The 23,035-nt window shown below is 40.6% G+C and overlaps 1 protein-coding gene across 7 annotated transcripts in view; it reads right to left on the bottom strand.

Moving 5' to 3' along the window:
- Positions 1-23,035, bottom strand: part of Ankrd11 (ankyrin repeat domain 11) — a 152,082-nt gene that overhangs the window by 41,201 nt on the left and 87,846 nt on the right. The gene's annotated exons all lie outside the window — the stretch shown is intronic.

A 23,035-nucleotide genomic window follows, 5' to 3' on the forward strand; every position in this document is an offset into this window, starting at 1 on the left:
CTTGCAGTCAGACCCATTTCCCCTCAAGTAGTTGTGGCTGGTTGTGTTCCCTACTAGGAACCACATTCGCATGGAAAACAACATGAGCTCAATTCAAGGCCTGTACAAGGTATACAACAAGCCACTGTAGTTGCAGAAAAAGCACCTTTTACCCTTGATGAGAGGGAAGCACAGCTCTGAAAAGATGGATAAAAAGAGGACTGGGAGTAAAAGGAAGAGCAGAAAGAATTCAGAAAGAAACTAAATGTGAAAAGACAGAAATATAGGCATGCATAATTAAAGGTGTGATGCAATGACTAAAAATAGTAATTGCAGGAAACATGGAAAACAAATCAAGGGCACTGAGTCAACAGATACCTTCCAAAGCTTAGCAGTACCTGGAAATGAGCAGGGGAGACAAAACACAAATCCAGAGGCAGGCTGGAAGAAGGTAGAAGGTAGTAAAGCACTGCTGATGTGAAGACAGGACAATGAAGGAGACATCACTTTACAACTATCCATTCATTCACTGCCTCCAAACACATAAACAAGAAAATCAAAGCTGTATACAAGGGCAACTAAGAATTGAACACTGTTTCTAGGAATTGTGGGATTCTGAGGACAGGCAGACCATGAAGCGGTATCTGTAATATCAAGGGAAGTAGCAGAAAGATGTGTACAGTCCAAAGTCTACTCAGAAATGTGAAGGACTGCTTACAATAAAAGAAATCTGAGCTGGGCAGTAGTGGCCCACACCTTCAATCAAAGCACTCAAGGAGACAGAGGCAGGCAGGTTTTTGGTGCACAATTAATAAAAACACAGAGAAGAGAAATTGGGGTTCAATTGGAAGGTCAGAAAAGTAAAACAGCCAGCCACTGTCTGACATGGAGATCCTGTCTCCAGGAATCTCGGAATGAGACTGTGACTGAAAGCTATTTCCTCTTGTTTTATAATTCTCTGTAGGGCTGGAATTAAAGGCATGCACTGCTTGGTCTGTAAGACTGACCAGTGGGGCTGTTTTTAATCAGGCAAGCTTTATTTATTAAAATACAAATAAAATTCCACTACAGGTCTTTGTGAGTTCAAGGCCAGCCTGAACTACATATAAAGTTCCAGGAAGGGGGGGCGGGGGGAGATCTGTCTAAAAAAAGAAAGTCTGAAGACATGAAAAGCATAGCCAATCTCTGTTGTCCATTTGGCTACAGAATAAAGGTCACATAATATTAACAATCCACACAGAAAAAGCATGTGACAAAATTCAGTGTGTATGACAAAACCCTCAGCAAAACAGGAAATGAAGAATATCCTAGACACTTTGTGGAACCCCTTCAAGGACAACTACACTCTAGCTTAACGGTAAGAGTTTCTTCCTACAGCTGGTGAGGCAGCAAAGAGCATCATCATCCTTCAACTTCCTGTTCCCTGTCATCTCCACCACCCTTAATACTACACTGAAAGTATACATGAAGAACAAACTTTTTTTAAGTATTGCTATTTATAAAAACAATTGCATATGCAGAAAAATCAGAAGGAATCCATTAAAAACTGGAAACAACAGGGTTCAGAAGGATAGTAGAATACAAAATTCTTTTCTGTTTCCACATACCCATTAGTATGAAGCAAACAGGGGGAAAAAAGGCTCCAATCAAAGTGAAAATATAAGTATATAAAGACGTTTTGCCCAGCTGGTTGGTTTTGGGGGGCAAGATTTTGCTATGTACCTTAGACTAGCCTCAAACTTGCAATCTTTCTGCCTCAGTTTCCCAAGTGCTGGAATTAACACCACCTGCAAAATCTTGTAAAACGAGAAAATCTTTCTGAATTAGAGGAAGAATTTTTAGTCAGACATGACACCTAAAGCAGTACCTAAAGAGCAAAAATTTAATATCCTGAAATTTAAAACTGTTGCTCTGTAAAATACTTGATGTAAAGGATGAAAAGACAAGGGAGATCCATGGACAGACCGCAGGTCAGATAGCAGAATTGTATGCACAATGAAAAATAGAAAATAGGAAGAGGAGGAACACAGGTGTTCTGGCTTTTTATGTCAACTTAAAACACAAGCTAGAGACAACTGAAAGGAGAAAACTTCAATAAAGAAAAAGCCTCCATATGATCCAGCTGTAGGGCATTTTTTAATTAGTGGCTGATGGAGAGCCCAGGCCACTGTGGGTAGGGCCACCCCTGGGTTGGTGGTTTTGGACTCCATAATAAAACAGGATGAACAAGCCCCGAGGAGCAAGCCAGTGAGTGGGTAACACTCCCCCATGGTCTCTGCACCGGTTCCTGCTTTCAGGTTCCTGCCCTGCTTGAGTTCCTGTCCTGACTTCCTGTGATGTGGAGGCATAAACTGAATAAACCCTTTCCTCCGCAATTTGCTTTTAGTCATGGTGTTTCGATGCAGTAATAGAAACCCCAACTAAGACAACATGCATTTTATTAAAGAGATGGGGATGAGCACACAGTGACTACTTGGAAAATGAAATTCAAAATCACATCTAGAGCAGAGAAGAAAGCTCAGTTAACAAAGTGCTTGTCTTTTGAGCAAAATGTCTTGGGTCTGATCCCCATGGCCCATTCTCTTAAATGAACAAACAGGCATGCATTTGTAATCCCAGCACCTAGGGAGTAGAGACAGGCAGATTTCTGGGACTTGCTGGCAAGTCAGTCTAGTTTACCCATTCAGTTCCAGGTCAATGAAACTTACCATCAAAATGCAAGAGAAAGAAAAGGGTGAAATGCTTTGGAGTAACAATACTTAATGTTTCCCTCTGGTCTCTAGAGACATCTGAAAAACACGCACATATATATACACATAAAAACCATGTGCCTGTGTCATGTGGGATGCCCCTCTCTATGTTGTTAATATGTTTGGCAAATAGCTGGGTAGAATAGACTCAGGCAGGAAATCCACACAGAGACAGAGGGAGAAAGAAGGCACAGTTAGAGAGAAGCCAGCAGCCGTTGGAGTAGCAAGTTATGAGATAACGCCCAACTGGAAGAGCTAGTTAATAAGTCTGAGCTAATAGGCCAAACAGTTAATTAATATCAAGCCTCAGAGTGGTTACTTGGGAACTGGCAGGTAGGAGAGAAACCTCCAGGTACACCTGTATGACTTAGTTAAACAACAATACCATTATCAAATACTACAGAGAAGCCAGGGAAACTCACTGGGTGCATGCTCACTGAGAACAGCAGTGTGGGCACTGCATCACATCTTTAACTGCTTTCCTAGGAAGTTAGCCCAAAAAACAGAACCTTGTGTGCACACAGACCTATAGCCCAGATGAAGAGAAACCCCTGCAGTGCTGGTGCACACCTCAGGAGTCAAGGCCAACCTGGTCTACAGAGTAACTTTCAGGACGGTCAGCACTATACAGAGAAACCCTGTCTCAGAAGAAGAGGAGGGAAAGTAAGAAGGAGGAGTAGCAAACTCTTCAACAGCTATCCAAACAACATCCTTCAACTCAGTTCACATCACCATGTCTCTTCATTAATACAAAGGAACAAAAAGCTCCCACAGGCTATGAGGCAGCTACAATGTGTGAGTGAAAACAGCATGATATCTGAAGTGGTCTTTGACAGAATCTTCTAGTTGGCTTCAGAGAGAAAGCACAGCATAGTAATTGTTTCTGGGAGATACTGTGGGAGAAACACAGGACAAAAACATTTTTCTAACATCATAGGTGTTTGTTTCAGAATATAAGTTAGGGAGAGAACACAGAAGATGAGGAGACTTCTAGGTGACTGATACTGTATTGTTTTGATTTTGGTGGTAGTTTCTCAACTATCAATATTTTCTAAACCTACTGATCTAAGAATTTTAAATGAGTACATTTTATTAATAACAACTATAATTTAGTGGTGCTGTTAAGAACTGACGACTGAATCTGTGGACACACTTACCTGCCACTCCAGCTAGCACTTACTCAATACAGTAGTAACACACAAACACCTAAAGTTCTCTTTTCAGGGATGTTAGTGTTCCTGGTTATATTACAATTATTATTCTGAAACTTCTAAGTGTGTTGTGTGACATGAACCAAATGAATGCCCTTCAAAACTCTAATATGTTAAATTTAGGAGAATGAGAAAGGACAGATAGAAGATGATAAGACAGCAAATAAAAACTGCCATCTGCCTCAGTTGGGATTATCAGTCTTAAAGCCTGATGTAGTCTCTTTAGGAATTCTTAAATTCTGGCATGCTAAGGTAAGGAAACCCCAGGGTAGAACCAGAAGCAGAAGCTTTGAAACCTCTTCTACAAAGTTGCTCACCATCTTTTCCTTGTTTAGTAACAGAAAACTCTTGGTTTTGTTTTGTTGAGACAGGTTTCACTGTAGTTTTAGAGCCTGTAGAGTGCACTGTTAATACCGTTTGTAAGATTCTTTTTCCTGATTAAATCTGTTTCTAACTTTCCTACTGTGGCAATGCCCAGGAGAAATGACAGCAATGTGTTCCTTGACCTATGATACCTAAAGCATCTCCTACAAATCACAGTCTCTCTTGCTCAGACACTGGAAAGGCTAGACAGCTCTCTAGTGGGGAACCAAATCCCAGAGAATACGACACTACCCTCCATTCTGCTGTCCACATATGCAGTCAAGGAACAACAGACAGCCCTGGGATATAGAAATGGCATGTGTACTACAGGAACGACCACAACTCACAGGTTTCCGATTCCTAACTTTTATAAAGACAGGGTCATGTCCTCTTGGAGGCAAACAGCATAAAAGGTACACCATAAACAATATAGTTCTAAGTACAAAGTAAAATAACTCTTGAGGGTTTGGGTAAGGAAAGAATGACAGACAAAAAGAAGAGATCACTAAGTCATAAGGTTGAGTTGGGTGTGACTGGGCTCAGGTCTAAGCATCGTGCTCCTGATCTGGAGGCCATAAGTCACTATTGGTCACAGCACCTGGCTTTGCTCTCCTCACCTTACTGGTAGCTATTGGTATGCAACTGAGTCTATATATAGGCAATAGTGTCTTGCCTATTTGCTTATAAACAAAAGTAATTCCTGTAGAAACTCCAGTTTCTTCTTTTTACTCATATTTTCTTTTTCAGTTTTTCGAAGCAGGGTTTCTCTGTGTAACAATCCTGACTGTCCTGGAACTTGCTTTGTAGACCAAGCTGGCCTAGAACTCAAAGATCCACTTGCCTCTGACTCCTAAGTGCTGGGATCAAAGAGGCTTATGCCACCACCACTAGGCTCTACTCATCTTTCTATCTTAGAAATTTAGTACTGTTTTGTTCTCACCACAACAGGTGCTAAAATTCTGAACATAATGGTGTCCAAATATCAAGTACTGCAACAGAATCAAAAACAGCCCTGATGTCCCTGGCCCTTTCCCACACACAACATTGCTACAAGTCCTCTGGACATATCTCACTCACAGAAATACAGTACCACCCACCACAGTGCAGTTGTCAGAACTCTTTAGACACAGCTATGCTTTATCTCAGTCCTAAATTATTTTAGTTTGCTGACAAGCCATTACAGCAATCTTAAGTTTCCAGAAATATTGAGTACAAAAGACAGAGTTGCCACATACTTGCTACCTCACATGTAAACTCTATCTATCTATCTATCTATCTATCTATCTATCTATCTATCTATCTATCTATCTATCTACCTATATATCAACATTCTGCACCAGAGCAATCCCACCTGTCACCACTAGTCTCCAGAGTTCGTAATTTACATTAGGGTTTATGTTGGGTGCTGAATGTTCTATAATTCTGACAAATATATAATCACTTAAATCCATTATTACAACATACCGTACAGACAAATTTCACTTCTCTAAACATCCTCTGTGCTCTGCCCATCTGACCCTTGCTCCTGGTCAGATAGCTGTGGAAGTTTTTATCTTTCTCAGAACGTCACAGAACTAGAATTCTATATCATGCTGTTTCTCAAGACAGGTTAATTTATTTATTTTTGTTAATTTACTTGTGCATGTGTTGGAGGTGCACACGCATGCCATTGCACACATGTGGGGATCAGAAGTCAGTTCTTTTCTTCTACTATAGGTACTGGAGATTCAAATTAAGTCAGTCTTGGTGACAAGACTACAGGGTCATGATATTGCTGCTCCTAAGATGGGCTTCTTTCACTCTGTAATATGCATGTGTGGTTTCTCCTTGGTTAAAACTGGTTTGCTTTAAGTGATGAATAATATTCTATTTTCTGGCTGTGTTTATCCATTCAACCACTGAATCTTGGCTGCTTCCAATTTTGGCAATTATGAAGAAAAGTTCTTTCTCAAAAGTCAATTAACAAAATAGAAAACACTGGAAGGCATATACCCATCACATGAAGAATGTCATTCTGTTGGTGCCTGTGTGGACTTATGTTTGTGTGTGCTGTACTGCAAACAGAGACAATATTTTTCTCATTATGGGATACAGGCTTTCAGAAACAATGGCTGATTTGTAGTCAGAAATGTTTAGGTCTATCTATAAAATATAGAAATACAGTGGATCAGGGACCATTATCTTCATCTTGTATAGTGCTGATCAGTGACCCTGACATCCAGTCTTTCGGGCTGGAAGTAGGAACTGACATCTAGTGAGTTACTGATGCTGCTGGACTTCTGGCCTCAACTTCACTGAGGCTCCAAGACAAAATGAAGTTTAAGATGTTTGTCTTGAGAAACTTTTACTTCCTATTCCATTCAGCAGCCTTGCCTTTAAAATGCTATGCTGACCCAGTCTCCTCATTCACCACTTGTAGCGTGCAGAATAATGGATCGACAATGGCAGGGGCTCACTATAACATATCAGATTCCAAAAACAAAACAGTGGGTTCTTTGGGCTGTCATGTATGCCAGAACCCTGTAGTCTAGTCAAAGTCTGGTAGACATAACTTTTTTGGTTATTGTTGTTTTGCGGGGGGGGGGGGGGGGGGGGGGGGGGGGGGGGGGGGAGAGATGATTTCAAAAATAGGGTTTTTCTGTGCTGCCCAGGATGGCACTGAACCATAGAAACCTGCCTGCCTCTCAAGTGCTAGGATTAAAGGTATGTGCCACTACCACTGGAGGAGGTGTTTTTTTTTTCTTTTTTAAATCTTAATCAATCATACTTCAAAGAGAGTTTGTTGCCCAGCAACTTTAATCCTAGCACTTAAAAGGCAGAGGTAGGTGATTTCTGACTTCTAGTTAAACCTGATCTACAGAGGGTTCCAGGACAGCCAGGGTTACACAGAGAAATCTTGTCTCGAAAAACCGGGGGTGGGATGAGTTTATCTTTGGGAAGAAGTAATAATATTAAGGTGGGACTGCATACTGACCCAAGAAGGTAACTTTTAAAAAATCATACTTATGCTGGGCGGTGGTAGTGCATGCCTTTAATTCCAGCACTTAGGAGGCAGTAGACAGGTGGATTTCTGTGAATTTGGGGCCAGTCAGGTCTACAAAGTGAGTTCCAGGGCAGCCCTAGGTTTGTTACAGAGAAATCCAGTCTCAAAAAAAGGAAAAATGGGGGGTGGGGGGTGGGGGTGGAGGGGTGTCGTGGTTATTTGCATTACAGAAAATAAGTACTATACTTTCAAATTAACTGACCATACCTTTCATGCACAAAATTTTGTTTACCAATAATTTTTACTCAGATTATATAGGCAGACACTTCACAGAGAGAAATTAGATTCACACAGGAAAAGTGGTATATTCAACAGCCAGCAACCGGAACCAGGACTGAAGGCAACAATATCTATATGTACACAGTTTATTGCTACCTATCTACTGGAAGGTCCTTTACAATCCACTATACAGTGCCAGAGTAAGAAGCAAAAACAACTTTAAGGCAAACAAACTCCAAAGTTCTAAAATCAAGGCAAACTATTCTGAACCAAAACCATATATGAATGTAAGTACAAATATTTTAAAAAGTATTTCAGTAATCTAGAGGGTACCTGAATGAGTCACATCTTATGATTTTCACAAAAAAACTATGTGATGGATATTCCTGATTGTCAACTTGACTACATGTAGAATTAACTAAATCCCATAGGGCTAGCCACACCTATGAGGGAATGTTTCTTAATTGAATCATTTGAAGTGGGAAGAACCATTTCTAATCCAGATCTTTGGGTAGGAAGATATATCTTTAATTTGGGCCACACCTTCTGCTGGCAGCCTAAATAAAGAACAAGAAAGCAGGAAGCTCGCTCTCTCTTTGTCTGCTTACTCTCACTCTCACTAGCAGGTCCATTCCTTCATGGGCACTGGAGCCTATTTCTTTAGGATTCTGGCTTATGCTGAAGACTAGCTGAGACATCCAGCCTTGGTGGATTGAACAACTACTGGATTCTTGGATCTTCTATTGATAGACAGCCACTGTTGGACTAGCTGAACCACAGCCTGTAAGTCATTTTAACAAATACTCTTGACACACGTGGGGGAGGTGGGGGAGTAATGAAAGAGATTACTGGAAAGGGGGGCACATTTGGAGATCAGGTAAAAGCCTGGCACAAGGGAATCTTCCAGGAATGTACAAGGAAGACTCCAGTTTAGACTTCTAGCAATAGCAGATCAGGCTATCGCTTGTGACCAGATTGGTGCCTAGTCCAGTTGTCAAAAAGGAGTCATCCAGCAACTGAGAAATAGATGTAGACCCACACCCAAACATTAGGAGGAGTTCAGGGAATCCAGCAGAATAGAAAAAGACTGCAGGAGTCAAAGAGATAAAAGACACCAAAATAAAACTCTTTAACTGGGATCATAGAAGCTCAAAGTGACTGACAACCAGAAAGCCTGCGTGGACCTGACCTAGAGACTCTGCATATTGTACACTTGTGTAGCTTGGTCCTCTTGTGGGGCTCCTAACAGTGGGAACAGGAGATGTCTCAACTCTTTTACAAATATTGGGTCTCCTTGCCCAGTCTTAATATAAGGAAAGATGTTTAGTCTTACTGCAACTTGATAGGCCATGTTTTATTGATACTCATAGGAGACCTGCCCTTTCCTAAACTTAAAGGGCGGAGTGGACTGGGTGGGGTGGGGTGGTTGGAACAGAGGAGAGGTAGGGAGGACTAAGGTGAAACTGTAGTAGGGATGTAAAAATAAATAAAACAAATAAATAAGTAAGCAAATATATTTATTTAAGAAAAGGAATCCTCTTCCGTGTGTGCATGCTCATGCCTGCTCAGCAGGCAATTTCCCCCAGCACATCTATGTATACTTCTTTAAATATAAAGTTTAAAATCAAATTTAAATAAATTGTACATGCTTTCAAAATTCTAATGAAGCTCGTTAGGTGTGTAGCTCATTGGGAGAGTGCTTATATAGCAATACAAAGCCCTGGATTTGATCCCCAGCACATAAAAAACTGAGTATGAGGGCTACGAAATAAGTTCAAGGCTAGTCTGGGCTACACGAGACCACAGCTAAGGAAAACTCTTGTTCCATTCTGTACCATCATTCATAAACACCTTCTCCACTTCAGATCAGAATAGACATCTTTTGTTATAAAATTATCAAAATAATTGGAAACCTCTAGTTTGTAATCCCAGCACTCAAGATACTGAGATAGGAGCATCGTAGCAATACTGACACAGCCTGGGTTCTAAGCCAGCCTCAGAAACACCAGTGAAACCTCAGGGCAGGTGGTATTAGGCTGAGTAATAGGAAATGGAAATCTGCGTATAACATGCTCTTCTGTGGAATGCAATGAGAGAAATAATAATGAACAATTTTAAATATAATCCAAAATTCAAGTGAAGCACTATCTATGGAAAAAAATAACAACTATAAAGAGGGATGGGTCGGAGTATAGAGCTCTGAAAATACCCAAATTAAATAGGATACTCCAAGTGGGGTGTAGTGGTGCAGGCTTCCCAGCACTTGAGAAGCTGAAGCAGGCAGATCTCTGTAAGTTCCAGAACAGCCAGCATTATAGAGACCCTGATGATTCCCAACCCCCACCCAAAGATACAAAGCCTTCTATCTGGGATGGACCAACAGCTTTTACCCAATTTTCAGGGAGCTTAAAATTAAACTTTTAAGAAGTCATTCTGTCTTTCTTTAATTGTGTAGCTAAGTGGGGGAAATTAGATAGCCAAATGAGGTATAGAAAGAACAATTTGCTTTTCAAATCCAATTTCATATAGATCATATAGATCATTAATATACAGATGGAGATAGATATAATATAAATGACTCCAAACTTCTTTGATATATACCAGGAAATTGTAACTCATAACCGAGTAACTTGAAGAAAATGTTGTTTATATGAAATATTGCTCCCAAAATTTGAGGTTTTCATGGTAAGGGCACAAATCCAGTTTTTCACTGATGGCTGGAAGACACGAACTAACGAACAACATTGATTCTGCTGCAACTGTGGAAACTAGAGAAGCAAAAGCAGCCTCATGGTTCTGCTTCTCACTGAACTAAATACAAAGCAAGGCATCCTGACTAGGTAAAATAACTAGGAATCAAATCAAAAGAAAGCAGATGCTTTAAGATGAAACACAGTAATTGGCAGATTCTCACAGGTCAGAGGGATGTGTGTCCTCCTGTGAACAGATGCCACAAGCAGCACCCAGGCCTTCCAGAAGGGCTGTGTGGGCTGCCAGGCTTGTCGCTATAGCAACAGTTCTAAGCATATGTGCAGTGACACCAGCTGATTTCTGAAAACTGCAAGTAGAGGATAATGGCATTAAAAAAAAAAAAGGATTTCCAGAGTAAAGTGCAGATCACCACCGATTCCCTCCTCTCTCCAGCCTACACAACCTCTAGACATCATTGTGCAGCGGAGCAATAGCATGAAGACAAATGCAGTCTCAAGTCCCACATATGTCAGATCATCTCCATAATGACACACCCACAAAGCTGTAAAACAGGGCCTTTGGATTCATAATCTTGTACTAAAACGTTACAGGAAAAAAACAATGGCCAATTTCTTGGCCCACTCTGACTCCAACAGTTTTTTCTCCACTGGTCTCCCCACATACAGTCCTTTCTTTCACGGCCTTTCAAGCTTTCAGCAACTGGGTTAAGGCTCAAAGCAGCTGTGAAGAGGCAAGTCTACACAAACTAGTCATAACCTGAACGAAGAGAAGGTATAGCAGTCCGCCCAAGCCAAGGTTCCAACTGAAAACCACAGGTTTCTGGAAAGGCAGAGCAACAGTTGAGGGCTTGGAATTCAAAATATGTTTCTAAAATCTTTAAAAAAAATATTCATTTCTTCTGATATGTGAGAAGGGGAAAGTAAACATTTGGTGTAGTTCAGAGCACACGTGCCCTTGGGATATCCCGGCACAAGCAAAGAAACAGTGCAGGAATGACTGGACGCACAGAGAAGCTACTACCAAGTAGCAACTTCCTGCACTACCCTCATAGTAATACTGATCCATCCCACTATCTTTCTCTTCTTTGATCCCAGAAGGCTAAGAAAAATATGTTTTCCATTTTTTTAAAAAAATTTCCTTCTACCACATTTCTGAAGCTTCACCAAAACTAGGCAGATAAATCCCTAAGTAAAAGCTGACACTTAAGAATTTTTATTCCCAGGCTTCAGAGATGAATCAGTACTTAAGAGCAGTGGCTGCTCTTCCAGAGGATGTGGGTTCAATTCCCAGCACCCACACTGAAGCTCACAAGTGTCTGTAACTCTAGTCTCAGAGGATCTGATACCCTTACACAGACATACATGTAAGCAAAACACCAATACACATGAAATAAGAATAAATTTTTTAATTAAAAAAAAGAAAAGGAAATTTTTATGCCCAACTGGGTGGTGGTGGAGCACACACTCAATAGGCAGAGTTCAAGGCCAGCCTGATGTACAGAGCCAGGACAACTGGAGATACACAGAGAAATCCTGTGTTGAAAAACAAAACATGTTTATATCCTTCACACCTTTATTTAGTAGATATGGAGGGGTATACATGTGCTATGGTTCCCATCATAAAGGTCAGAAGACAACTTGGGGAATTAGTTAATGGCTTATGTCATGTGGGCTTTTGAAGTCAAACTCAAGTTGTGAGGCTTGGCAGGAAGGCCCTTACTTGCTGAGCCATCTTGCGTCTCTGGAACTGATACCCTTAAGACATGATGTGGTGTAACATGAGGACCTGCTTGTTGGGGTTTCTGTCCCACCATACCCCACAGCTGGCAAGTCCCAAAGAAAATCACACAGAGGTCTCCACAAGTTATAAACTGACTGTCCCATTAGCTCAGGCTTCTTGTTAACTCTTATAACTTACATTAGCCCATTATCCTTATTTATGTTAGGCACATGGCTTGGTACCTTTTTCAGCGAAGCATGTCACATTCTGCTTCTTCGGTGTCTGGACAGGACTGGGGAGGAATGGGCTTCATCCTTCCCAGAATTCTCCTGTTCTCATTGTCCCGCCTCTACTTCCTGTCTGGTTGTCCTACCTACACTTTCTGCCTGGCTACAGGCCAATCAGCATTTATTTAAAACTTAATTGACAGAATGTAGACAATACTCCCGCACCAATGTGGTATTTCATGATCCACATGTATATTTATTGGTCCAAACAGATGCATTCCTTGTTAAAATCTATTCCACAGAATATACAATTTAATGTTAAAGGACTGAGAAAAGACACATTGATACATGAAGAATCCTCTGGGAAGGTAGTATCAATAACAAATTGTATAGATTAGTTTGGCCAGTAGGTACACATGTAAGGTATTAAAAACAATACAAACTCCTGTGTCTCTGTGTTTCTCTGTGTATGTGCACATGTGTGGGTTGACAAAACAGGGTGCTGGAGGCCATGGAGTTGGAGTTACGGGCAGTTGTGAGCTGCCACATCAGGGTGCTGGTAACTATATTAATGTTCTTTGTCAAGAGAAATGGGTTCTTTAACCTGAGTCATGTCTTCATTTTAATGGAGAATTGTCTTAAATTGGAGGTGCATGACACATTTCATAAATGAGAGAATAATCTGAGCCAACAGTGGGCATGCAGCTATTGCTCTCATCTTTTGAATACACATGTATATAATATAGCCATTCTCTACCATGAGGGAATATAACCTGGAATTGGATATCAAATGAACCTTTTCTCCATAAAATTCTTTTAGTCAGGAGTACTTTATCACAGTAACAGAAGCAAAACTAAGACAACCAAAATTTAGTTTACTCATAATGGCTTTCTGCAGTGATTCACCCCCAAATGGGAAGTGAGAGAAGAAGAAAGAACAAACTGGACTCCTATCAAATGCCACAAAGTATTGGGGAATATTATTTTAAGGTGTTTTGCTTTTCTTTTGCTTTTCATTTGTTAAATTCTGTGAAGCTGTGACTCTTTGCCTGTCTAAAACACCTGAAAGTCTAATAAAGAGCTGAAAAGCCAATAGCAAGGTAGAAGCAAGGATAGGCGGGGCTGGCAGGCAGAGTATAAACAGAAGGAGAAATGAGACAAAGTAGAGCAACAGAACAAGGAGAGGAGGGTGTCAGGGGCCAGCCACCCAGCTATACAGCAAGCCATGGAGAAAGAAGTAAAGAAAGGTATATAGAAATAGAGAAAGATGAAAGCCCAGAGGCAAAGGGTATTCGGGATAATTTAAGTTAATAAAAGCTGTCAAGAAACAAGCTAAGCTAAGGCTGGGCATTCATAACTAAGAATAAGCCTCTGTGTGTGATTCATTTGAGAGCTGAGTAGATGGCCCCTCAAAAAGCCAAAAGAGTAAAATATCACACGATAAAGGCTTAAATTATAATTATTATGTATATATGGTATCTATGATCCCTTCAAAATTAGAAAAAAAACCACAAATTTTTACTGTAAGCTTCAACACTGTTTCAAAGAGCCAGCTACTTGCATTGAATTTCTGGTAAATTCTTTCAGAGGGAGGGAAAAAAACAAGTCTCAGATTCCTTTTTCTCGTTTCTTGAGCAGAATGTTCATTTGTCATCAGTAGAAATCATACATTTTACCATCAGTCAGGAGATAAAAGATGGAAGGTGGCTACTGCAACACAGAGGAATCACAGTACTTTTAAACTGTTACTCTTTGTTGATCTCAGGTTGGGAGCACATGAAAAATCTTTTGACATGAATAGAAATGAACTCAATTAATTCTTACTAATGCAAACTTGTGGTCAGATTTAGGGCATGCATGCTTGCTTGCTTGCTTGCTTTCTTTCTTTCTTTCTTTCTTTCTTTCTTTCTTTCTTTCTTTCTTCTAATTCATTCTTCTCTTCATTTATTATATCCCAATGGCAGTTCCCCTCCCTCCTCTCCATCTAGTCCCTCCCCCATACCTCCCCTCTTCCCCAGATCCACTTCTCTATTTCCCTTCAGAAAAGGGCAGGACTCCCAGAGATATCAACTAAGCATGGTATATCATGTTGCAATAAGACTAGGTAAATCCTCTTGTATGATGACTGGTCAAGGCAACCCAGTAGGAGGAAAGGGGTCCCGAAAAGCAGGCAAAGAGTCAGAGGCAGCCTCCACCCACCCACTGTAAGGTGTTCATAAGAACACCAAGCTGTACAATCAAAGCATATACACAGAGGACCTAGATCGGGCCCATATAGGTTCAATGCCTGTTGGTTCAGTCTCTGTATGCCCCTAACAGCCCTAGTTAGTTGATTCTGTGGTCAGCTTTCTTGTGGTATCCTTGGTCCCTCTGGCTCCTCCCTCCTCCCTCTTCCAAAGGATTTTCTGAGCTTTGCCTATTGTTTGGCTGTGAATCTCTTCATTTGCTCAGTTGCTACATCCTCTCTGATAATGACTATGCTAGGCTCTGATCTACAAGCATAGCAGAATATCTTAAGAATCATTTCATTGACTCCCCCACCCCCAAGACATTTGGTTCTATCCAAGGATGGGCTATTCATCCTTTGGTTCCTGACCCTCCAGACGAATTAGGCATGGGTTCCCTGTTTTTGCATGGGTCTCAAGTTGGACCAGTCATTGGCTGGCCACTCCTTACCCCAGCACATCTTACAGGCAGGACAAATTACAAGTTGAAGGCTTTGTGGTTGCATTGGTGTTCCAATCCCTCCCTCCACTGGAAGCCTGCTTGGTTACAGAAGATGGCCATTCCAGACTCCATACCCCTACTACTAGAAGATTAATGTGGTGGATTTTTGTTTTGTTTTTGTTTTGAGACAGGGTTTCTCTAACTTTGGAGCCTGTCCTGGAACTAGCTCTTGTAGACCAGGCTGGTCTCGAACTCACAGAGATCTGCCTCCCTCTGCCTCCTGGGATTAAAGGCGTGTGCCACCACTGCCCAGCAATTAATGTTTTTAATGAGCAATACATTCCAAAGAATATGTCCATATACATGCTTAAAAGTACAAGAGAGTGAAACAGAGATAATGGTTAGTTGAAGATAAAAAAAAATGTATCTCTACATGGACTGATAATTTGTCTGGATCAAAATGTCACCCTTAGTCACAAAACACAGAGCAGCAGAGCATCTGAAATTTGTCATCAGTCAGTGCCAGAGAAACCTTCCTAACCAAGAGCTTCTATCACAGAGAAAGGTCAAAGTGCATTCTGAAGGATACATACTTTCTAGTCTTTTTGTTTTTTTGTTGTTTTTTTTTTAAGGGTGTACCTAAGGGTGAGGAAAAAAAAACCTGTGGTGAAATTTCTCCACTGTGTTCTCTGCATTTGGTCTGGCGTGCCCTATGCTTCACTAGCAATAAATATAGGAGTCCTATCTCTTTGACTAGATAAGGGAAGCTAACAAAAAGGAAGGAAGGAAGGCATCTCTAAGTCTACAACATACAGAGCCCATGGACATAAATTTAAGCTCCAATAGCTCTTCACAGGTTGGTACAAACACTCCACCATTTGATGGCTAAAATGATGAGCAAGAAAAATTAATGTGTCTGTCTTTTCATCTACAAATCTGGGATGGGAGGGGAGACACATGATCACTGTGTTCCAAACCTTTAGGAAAGTTACAGGGACTGTGCTGTATGAAAAGCAAGTAGCACACATCAAGTGCACAGCACACACTGGCAACTATAATTAATGACAGCTTCCCAACACCCTTTAGGTCAATGAGTGAAGTTTAACGATCCATTTCAAATTACATTTACATGGTGCTTATTTTGTATGTTATTTTGTTTAGAGCATCTAACTAGCCTCATCTGAACAGATGGCATTATTTCCTCATTACAAATCAAAGACCTGGTGCTGAGATAATCCACACAATCCTTTCACCTCCGGGCAATAGTACCCACTGAAGACCACTGCTGTCAGCATTTATCTTGAAGATGCTGTTTCTGTTTAAACTGACGGGTTTGATCTCCTAGAGGTTGAAAACATTTCATCTGCTAAGGACTCCTGTTCTCTTTCCCAAAGGTTGCCTAAGTCATCTTGAAGAATAGCTCCTGGAAAAAGTGTCAACTCAGAGGTCAGTCCCCATTTATACCATGCTGGAGCTACCTACAGCTTATAGATCAAATTGCATAGCACTAGCAACAGGACAAGAGAAGTGTCATAATGAGTAAACTACTCAGAAAAAACAGTTTTGAAAGTTTTTATCTTCATCTTTAAGAACTCCAAACATTTCTTGGATTTCATTAGAAATCTCAGTGAAAGTCGACGTGAAAAAACAACTGTTAGCAGAAGTGGACATTACAGAAGAAAATACTAAAGAAGGGGATGATGAGAAGTGTTCAGTTAAGTCTGAAAAGATTACTAGATCAGTATCTACACTTCATGTGAAAATATGCTTCAGTGGGTTTAACATCATTGAACAGCAAAGTCTAGCTAAATCCAAAGAAAACCATGATAGTATACAATTTCCAAATTTAGAGGCAGAAAAATGATCCAAAAAAAAAAGAAGAAAAACTTCAATGAGTTCCAGGTGAACTTAGGCTGCATAACAAGAATGAAATGAACATATAAACAAACGAAGAAACACACAAAGACAGCCTTGTCTAAGTGTGTCTTATAAAATTCCTGTTAGACACCTGGTCTTTGTCCCTAATCCAGATGAGGAAATGCAGCCTTCAGATCAAAGGATAGAAGTCTCGGGGAGACTAGTGCCAGTGACCCTTCTACCCTCCACCCTGAACAGACAGATGGAAGCAGAGAACTTGACTGAGTTCTGCTGGCAAAGTCACTGACTTGGACTTTCTAATTTCCAAAAACCTAAGAAATAAATTTCTATTCTTTCTAGATTGTCCAGATCCTGGAAGCTTGTTACCACAAGACCAAGATAAGGGTAAGTTGAGTAAAAAATTCAAACTTAAGTACTAAAAATGAAAAAGGCTGCCAGATTGAGTGAGTGAACGTAAAACATTATCTAGAGGTAGATAAAGGCAGAAAAAGATTAACTTGGAAGCAATGTGCTGGGAGTTGGGGAAGGAGGGAGGAGGCTGTAACTGATGCCGAATGTTTTAAGACCAAAATATCTCAAAGGATAAAAGGAACCCCTACAATGGCACATAAGATTCCTTTCATGAGAGATAAGAAGCTTCTACAAATTTATGCACATAATGAGAACCCAAGAGCCTCAGCAGAGAAAACAGTTACAGCCGTGGGAACAGGCTTTAGAGTCTTTTCAGAGAGGATGGAATGAGACAATCTCTACCAGATCTGCAGAACAGGGGAACAGGGCATTTAAATAACTTAGGGTTCTGTTGACGTGAGTGAGGAGCGATTGATGGCTCCTGGCATCACCGTTCTATTCCCAAGAGAATGTTGACCATCAAAGATACTCCACTTGGAGTTTGCCTATAAGATGGCTTTGAAAATCTTTCCTGCCTCCGAAAGTGGTCTGTCAATTATACTAGGCCTTAGCCAACACTGCAAATGAGACTTGTGGGTGACTGCCCAGACAGCCAGTTGTCTCTGTCTTCTACTGTACATTTTGGAAGCTGTTTGATTGCACTTCCTACCTACCCAAGTAATATTATCTCCCTTCTCAGGCCTTCAATGGGTTGAAGATTAGATAGTCGAGTAGTAGTTGCCTTATTCTTAGGATCTAGCCAAGCCATTTCTAATACAAAACTCTCTGAGCTTGGAGTTTGCCAATTTTGGTAGCTACCAAGCCTGCCTTGGGGAACTGCTGTGATAGACTTATACAGAGGGCACTAGGATTACAAGTGGGCCATTAAATCCACCCAGCTTTTACAGATAGGTTACTGGTGATCCTCATAATCTCTGATCCTCATAACTGTCCAGTGAGCACTTTATCACCCAAACCTGATACATAGTTTTTTATAATAGGCAAATGATACCATAGGCAAAATGCCTCAGTGAAGAAGATACATAGTTGAGCCTGCACTCTTCTGGAGAGGTTCATGAAAGATGATCAGAACCATCTGTTAACTGGAAAATGAAAATTATTGTTGTTGTTATTACTACAAAATCCAAGTTTACCTCATACTAATAGCAATCCTCTTGTCTCCATCTCCTAAATACCAGCATGCCAAATGAAATATATAACTATCATAATCAGGCTCATGTCTGTAATCCCTGCAATGAGAAGGCTAAAGCAGGAAGTTTAAGGTTAGAATTCAGCCTGTGCTATAGGTGCATTCAAATCACAAAAGAATGCTCTAAATATCCAACAGAATGGATAAAAGTCAGAAAGTAAATAAACACAGAATGCCATGAAGGATGCTGAATGTCACCTGAACCTAAACCCCTTAAATCAAAGCTAAAAAAGGGAACAGAATTTTTAGAGAAATGCTGTCCAAAACTGGTGGGAGACAAGCCAAACTTCACAAACTATGTTGTCATGGGTACTGAGGCAACCCTACTGCACATTTCTCAGAATTACAAGGCACTCTATTTATTATCTCAAGTTCACAGTTCAAGCCTTACTAAAATGGGGCCTTTTCGAACCTTAAAAAACAAACAAACAAAAAACCAGATGTGAATCAGTAAATCACAGGCATGAGAACTATTTCTGTATTTAGCTATTATACACAGGCTTGCAACAGTGGGTTCTTGACCCATTCATTCCCCATGATCACATGTACTGATGATTCCAAGAGATGAAATGTCTAAAGTGTAAAACCTACAGGAAATGTCCCAATAGGAAGTGATGGCTAATAGTGCCAATTTCTTCCTTATAAAAACAGGATGACTGCACAAACATGTGAACATGCTAACAACTTTTCACTAAATAGATTTAATTGGAAACATTAGGATGTCAACTATAACTAGATAAGCTGCTTTCCGTAAAGATGAAGTAAGCTTCATACAGAAGTGATATAATGGTTTATAGGAATGATATGATGGTTTAAGACAGGATTGATTCATGGAAACATGTTTTTAAGGGATCTTCTATACTAAGATAAGGTAAGTATACCCACTTGAACTGCCTGACAGAACAAGAAAATGGAAGGCAAGCTGAGCACCAGCATCATCCTCCACACCCCCACTTCCTAACTGTGGGTACAATGTGACCAGTCCTTCACACTTCTGCTTCTGACCGGACTGTGAGTCAAAACAAACCCTTCCTTAAGGAGCTTTTGTCAAGTTTTTGTCTCCCAGATATATATAAAGTAACTGATATAGGTCTGACATGCTAGACAGATGATAGAATGTGTCAAGACACTGTGCCACACACAGGACAGTTCAACACATCCATAGCCTTCACTGTCCCAAAATTACAGGAATCAGGGAAGCCAAGTATCAAGACGAACCAAATACCTTCCCATAACCCAATGGCAGAAAATATGAGTTCAACTCCTAGAGAAGTGTCAGCTGATGACGATGGTAAGCACTTCCTTTTCTGCAACCATCAAGGATTTTGAGTTTTGTTTTGTTTTTAAATGGGAGACAGACAGGCTTCTTTAAAAAAAAATAATAGTAAAAATAAAAAGATCCTGAAATACTCTAAACTGCTAGAACTGCTATCAGAGTTGCTCAAGAAACATAAGGGTAACAAAGTTCTCATTCTTCCAGATTCTTTCACACACACTGTTCTCTCTTTCTAAACCTCTCAAGACCCACCCACACAGACACTTGCATGCTTTCTATTTTTAGCAAGCACACTGTGACTGACACAGTGAAAATAATGTCTTAGCTGCTCCATTTTTCAGTAGCAAACCTTTCCCCACTTGGTACTAACTTAATATTAACCAGCTGGGTTATTAACAGGCTGCACCTAGGTGTGTGCTGACAGTCTTAAGTTCAGTAGTTTCCTGAAAACGCCTTCTGCACACTGTTACATGTCACCACAGTACTGTACTAACAAGGCAGAGGCATGGCTCTGTGCTTCTTCCGAGTAATAGGAGTAGTGGAACTGGGGGCACAACGTACTTGTTTAATGTCTTCCTTTCCTCCTCCTCTTAAATTTCAAACAAAAGAAAGTCTTCCCGTCCCCCCACCATCTGTCTCAGTGAATAGCATTATCTTGATCAAACTTAGTTCTGTACCACTGGGGATGGGGAATACCTGTAGCACACAAACACCTGTGATCCCTGCAAAGTCAGCATAGGGGCGGTGGGAAAACACACGGAGTTTTGGAGAATGACAAACCCTCAGAGCATGGGGGTGAAGAAAAAGCACTTTTCCTTCATTCCCCCCCCCCGTGTCTCCCCTCCCTCACAGTGTTCTCAGAAAGACCTGATGGGGATACAGATCATTAAGAAGGGATATTGGAGTGGTATTATCACAAAACACAAGCAACAACAAAAAAATCTCATCTCCATCACAGATGGATGTGACATGCATAGAACTGTCATATGACTGTGTACTCATCAAAGGAATGAAGTTTACAATGAAGTTTCCGTTTACTTGCTCATTTGTGGCTTAAGTTAAAACTGACCTATGCTGTGAATAGGTTGAAGGTAATGAAATGCGAGGGCCAACACTTGCACAGCTAGCACACATTTTTCACAAGGTGGACTGTTCATACATGAATGACAATCTAGGCAGGTAAAGACTCAGTCCAGATTGGACTTCCAACAACAGACACTGAAATCAACCCAGAACCTGATTCCCAAAATCACAGCAGAAGCATTGTGAAAACAAACATTTTATGATAAGCCAGCCTGCACAACAGTGTGAAGTTCTGTTTCAAAACTGAGGTGTGGGATGATGGCAGCAGCAGTGGACGGACCAACATGAGGAGGGGGGATACGCCATTGAGAAACAGAATATAAAAATTCGACCAAAGATGCCTTACCATTTAAAAAACACATCTGAGTAATTTGTGAATGAGTGGGCATGGCTATGGTGGTAGCTACCTATCAGCAGAATCTACTCACTAGGTATTTGTGGTGGTGGTTTGAATTGGATTGGCCTACACTGACTTATGTGTTTGAATTTTTGACCCATAGGGATTGACACTATTAGGAGGTGTGGCCTTGATGGAGTGGGTGTGAGTTTGTTGGAGGAAGCTTGTCCCTAGGGGTTGGGCTTTGAGGTCTGAGAAGCTCAAGTCAGTTTACTTCCTGCCACTTGTCCATCTGATACAGATGGAACTCTCAGCACCTTCTCCAGCAACATGCCTGCCTGCACGTTGCCAATGCTTTATGCCATGTCGATAATGGACTATAAACATCTGAACCTGTAAGCCAGCCCCAATTAAATGGTTCCCTTTGTAAGAGCTGCTTGTCATGGTGTCTCTTCACAGCAATAAAACCCAAACAAAATAGTAATGTAGAAAGAAAGAAAAAAAAAAGAAATAAAGCAAAACTAAAATAGAGTTCAGAAATGTTAATTGACTTGCCCAAGATCACAAAAACTACAAAAAAACTCAAAGTTCTCTGCCTTTAATTGTGGCCACATTCTCTGTACCCAGATGAGCACTGTTGGCAAGTGTATGGCTGGAAAGAGAATAGTGATCAGAGAATAAACAGTAAGTATAAGGGGCCCCAGACAGGAACTAGCCCCAAACCCAGACATGGTAAATGTACGTACTTGTGAAGAGTCTGCCTAAGTGACTGCTGAACACGATAGAGACTGCAAGAGTCTAACAGCACATACAAGCATTCTTTTTATTCTCAAATTTCTGGTCCATTGCTTTGTTTAAATATAACACTTATACATTTATAGATTGTAAAAAATAAACAGACTATGGCGAAAGGATGATGTTATTGTTGTTGTTGTTATTATTATTATTATTGAGGGGTCTAGGAAGATAAAAATGTGGTTAAAACATTTGTTGCTGGGGGCTGGAGAGATGGCTCAGCGGTTAAGAGCATTGCCTGCTCTTCCAAAGGTTCTGAGTTCAATTCCCAGCAACCACATAGTGGCTCACAACCATCTGAAATGAGATCTGATGCCCTCTTATGGACTGCAGGCAGACACACAGACAGAATATTGTATACATAATAAATAAGTAACTATTTAAAAAAAAAAACATTTGTTGCTCTTCTAGATGTGGTGGCTCAAAATCATCTATAACTCAAGTTCCAAGTGATAAAACATGCTTTTTATTTTTGCCTCCATTGGCACCAGACACACATATGGTGCACAGACCTATATGCAGGCTAAATACCACACACATAAAATTAAACTAAAACATTATTATTGAATCCTAGCACATAAAAAAAATCTCTTGTGCAAGGAAGTAAATGTAACATCTCACGTGTAGGCACAGTACTTTGGTAGCAGGCTTCTTTAGGTCCAGTTATTCACTGGAATGTAGGGAAACAGGACAAGGGGCTGAAAGGGACTGAAGAAGTACAGGACACTAAGAAAAATATGAATAGACATTCCTCACAGTTTAGCAGTTCAACTTTGTAACATTATGACTGTTACTCTAATGGAGAAGCACCTCCAAGATCAAACTTCTGGTATCTGTGAGGGCATATCCACAGATGTTTACTATGGGAAGAGTACCTGCCAAGAATATGGGCAACACCATTCCATACACTGGGGGTTTGGGATGAAATGGGCGGGGGGGTTCCATGGGTAAGAGCACTTGCTGCTCTTACATAAGACTCAAGTCCATATCCAAGCATCCATGTTACATGGCTCAAAACCATTTGTGATGACAGCTTCAGAAGGGGATCTCATGCCCTCTTCTGGCCATACTGGACAACTAACTGTACATATGTAGCATATATTCAACACAAGCACATACACAGAAATAAAAATAAAAAATACAAGGAAAGGTAAAGGGCCTTCTACTTCCTACCAT

The sequence above is a fragment of the Myodes glareolus genome, chromosome 22, assembly GCF_982192425.1.
Source record: "Myodes glareolus chromosome 22, mMyoGla1.1, whole genome shotgun sequence".
NCBI lineage: Eukaryota > Metazoa > Chordata > Mammalia > Rodentia > Cricetidae > Myodes > Myodes glareolus.